We start from the raw sequence: 4,330 nt of genomic DNA, 5'->3' as shown, positions 1-4,330 counted from the left end.
CCCCCACTACTGCTTGTGATCAGAGATGCACATATCGGCAGCCACTAAGGGACATGCTCAACTGGTTAAGGCTAAGCAACTGACAAGCAAATCTGTGGTATTGAGCAGAATATTTGCTGTAGCCCATCTTTTATACCAAGACAAAACAATGTACATGATAACACTTCCAATTAGTTAAGATCAGAAGCCATGGGAGCCACTGCTTGGTATTGCATCGGGGCATTTATCATCATCATCATCATCATCATCACCACCACCTCCACCGCCTCCACGACCACGACCACGACCACGACCACCGCCACCACCACCACGACCATCATCATCATCATCATCATCATCATCATCATCATCATCATCATCATCATTATTATTATTATTATTATTATTATTATTATTATCGTCGTCATAACCGTCGTCGTCATCATCATCATTATCAAACATCGTACAGATGTTAATTAGAATGCTATATTCACCTTACAGTAGTCTCTAATGAAATATCAACGTAGCAATAAAGCTCATTCGACAGATCCCCCTTTTTACAACCACGACGATGCCGTCTTCTAAAGACGAAGTATTTACAATGCTTACAGCGACAAACGTTGGAAAGTTATTCACTGGTTCATGAAATCTATAAATATACACAAAAATTAATTACTCGTACTTATATTACAATAGATAATTACTTCCAAAAAGGTGAGCATCAACTGAATGGATGTGAAACGGTTGTACACTTGAACATGTGTAGGCATGTATGAGGAGGCGATTAAATGAACGCCTGGAAGTATACATTTATGTTTATGCGTGTATATATGTTCGTGTATATTTATGCTTGTATATGCTCTCGTTTACTCTCTTTAACTCTCTTACTTGTTTCAGTCATTTGACTGCGGCCATGCTGGAGCACCGCCTTTAGTCGAGAAAATCGACCCCCAGGACTTATTCTTTGTAAGCCTAGTACTTATTCTATCGGTCTCTTTTTGCCGAACTGCTAAGTTACGGGGACGTAGACACACCACCATCGGTTGTCAAGCGATTTTGAGGGGGACGAACACACACACACACACACACACACACACATATATATATACGACGGGCTTCTTTCAGTTTCCGTCTACCAAATCCACTAACAAGGCTTTGGTCGGCCCGAGGCTATAGTAGAAGACACTTGCCCAAGGTGCCACGCAGTGGAACTGAACCCGGAACCATGTGGCTGGTAAGCAAGCTACTTACCACACAGCCACTCCTGCGTTCATAAATGTTGTGAATGTTGCTGTGTACAGTAATAGAATTGGTGTGACTGATGGTCTAGTTCAATTGAATTTTTATTTATTTTTCCTGCATCCTTTTCAAGCCTAGCCAGGCTCATGGGCCCGGTTTCCCGGTTTCTGTGGCGTATGTGTTCTGAATTTTCATTCCGAATAAGCACGTTGAGAACGGAATGCAATTCGAAAAAGCCCGCCATTTACATAAATGTATAAGAGGTAAACATTTCTACATGCTGCGTTGGATACGATAGTTGTTCGCGCTAGCCAGTCGTGACTAGTCGATCCTTACTTTGTGTTTTTGCTTTATTTACTTTGTTTAAAAAAATTATTTACTTTGTGTAAAAAAATGATCTATTTTGTGTTTTATTTACTTTGCTAGGTAGTCGTTGTAGGATCGACTAGTCACGCCTAGCTAGCACGGATGCGCAAGTACGCGAGTGTGCGCACCTCGACCACTCTTCTTAAATAGTACCCAACATCTGATGGATATCATCGAACTTCACAAAATGAAAAGCGTTAACTCACCACTACAACGCTAGTAGACTAGCTTCAGATAAACACAGTATGCTAACAGTTCTCTATCAGATAATCTGAAAGCTCCACTGCCTCGCATATTGCAGTAGAGCCTTGTGGCCTCCTGCCAAAAATGCTTCTTATTCACTTAGTGAAATTCTGTTACATACAACTCCTTAACAGAAGTGGTTGCTACTGAAAAGGTTTCTCCCCCTTCATTTCCAACTTCCCAGTATGCACATCAGTAAAACTCCTAAAGTCTTCTTTTCCGCACCATCAATCTATATTATAATGATTGAAAAAGCGCGGGATTGTGTCCAGTTTATTTTTTTTATCACGTTATCAAAAAAAAAGTCATTACTTAAAAAAAATTATAAATGAACATTAAAAAAATTTAAACTATAAAGTTTATTTGTATATTAAACATAGACCATAATGCTTAAATATTACAAGATTCGCTTCTGTTTTAAATGTCAACTTCCGTTTGAATTCGATATGTAAACAAACAGCTTTTCTTCGCTTTCGTAAAAATCTCTTATTATAAAAGGCAGATTTTATCTGCCTCCCTTTGGGAGTTATACAAATCTACAATATAGGATTTCTTCAATTACAATTTACCTAGCAGTTTTAAGAGTACAATGCATCACGTCATGCCAGGTCCAGTTTTTAAAATTTAAACTCCAATTAAGCAAAATTTACAGAAAACTCACATTCTGGTGTGTGTGTCAAATGCTTTTCTTAGTCTGGTTTACACCACACGCAAACGCACACACACAGTGGGCAAGGAATAAAATGAAAGTAATTCACTTACTGTAGTGAGTGGTTCTTTCACTCTGCCTCCCACTTCATATTTACACACATAGAAAAAACTTTTATTTTTTTACATAAGTAATGAGAGCGAAAGAGACTAAGAGAAAGCGATTGTATGACGAGGGAAGTTCCTTTGAAGTTACCGTGCATGGGACTCATTGATGTACATGTGTGTGTGTGTGTGTGTGTTTGATGGAGTGTGGGAGACAGACAGTATGTTGTGTAAGTGAAGTGCTTCTGTTAGTGTGTGTGAAAGAGAGAGATAACTGAAATTTTTTACTCGGTTTATGTGTATATGTATGTATGCATGTATGTATGTGTGTGTGTGTATGTATGTGTGTGTGTATGTATGTATTTATATATAAAAGAAAGGTTGTGTGTCTGTCTACTCCGATTTAGATTCCTAACTACTCCCACATTTTGCGATGCAGTTTAACCAAAACCGGGTATCTTATAGTCGTGATTCATATCGAGCCCTTCTGGGTATTAGCGCGCGTCTACGATGAGTCTATGATTTTACAAATAATTTACCATCATTTTTTTCCATTTTAATGCATATTTTTTAAAATAAACGGAAGTAACTCTCAAACTTCACACCAATATGCGTGCTCATATGCGACGTAATATCACATCACCAGCATTTCCTCACACTCTCCTTGCACTTGGCGAAGGCAAAATACCAGGGGATGAAAATGGTAATATTGCCATCGATTCCATTTGTACCATTGTTAAGACGCCTTCTGATCTCAGAGATGCAGTGTTCCCAGATTTACAAGCTAATTATCAGAATATGGATTGGATTGGCAAAAAGGCTATACTGGCCCCGAGGAATAAAACTGTTCACCATATTAATGATGAAATGCTAAAACTCATTCCTGGGGAAGTCGATGTATATCAGTCTATCGATACAACTCCTGACCCAGAGGACGTCATCAACTATCCAATAGAGGTACTCAATTCCTTTGAGCACCCCGGACTACCACCACACTTTCTCAAACTTAAAGTTAGTGCCCCTATAATGCTCATCAGAAATTTGGTTCCCCCAAAACAATGCAATGGCACACGTTTGGCGTTAAGTCCTTATCTCCCACTGTAAGCTTATTTCAATATTTGCCTGAATAATCATCATAATTCAGTGCAATCATTAACAGTACTTTCAAGCAATTCAGCCCCGAGCAACGCCGGGCAATTCTGCTAGTATGTAATAAAGCGAAAACAACAACAACAACCACAACAAAACAAGTGAGTAAATTATTTTTTAAAGTATTACCTAGTGCAAAAACAATAATCCCTTTGTAATAGAATTAAGTTATCAAATTGTGTTAGACTGCGGTCATACTGGGGTACGACCTAGAAAATAAATAAATTCAATAATATCATCTCCCAACACAATTCTTCGCACATGGTCAGATGTATGTTGCATTGTCAAGAACGTCAAGAAAAGAAAATATAAAAATATTAACCGAGATCAATGAAAAGGGTCCATTTGCTGACAGTTGTGTCTGCCAAAAAATCCTGCAGTGATGTGAAACATTCATTACTCTCTTTTAATTGAAATGTATTTAAGTTTGTTTTTAATTGCTAGGAAAGGGACACTAGAAACACTTAAGACGTCTATAAATGAATTTAATGAAACAACAGCATAGCAAAACTCAACTTTTCGCATCGGTAAATGTAATTCCTTAATTCCCACCAGAGAATCTATTTTCAAATTCACTCAAGTAAAGATTCATGAACGTTTT

The sequence above is a fragment of the Octopus sinensis genome, unplaced genomic scaffold, assembly GCF_006345805.1.
Source record: "Octopus sinensis unplaced genomic scaffold, ASM634580v1 Contig16548, whole genome shotgun sequence".
Taxonomy (NCBI): Eukaryota; Metazoa; Mollusca; class Cephalopoda; order Octopoda; family Octopodidae; genus Octopus; species Octopus sinensis.
This window is presented reverse-complemented; position numbering follows the sequence as displayed.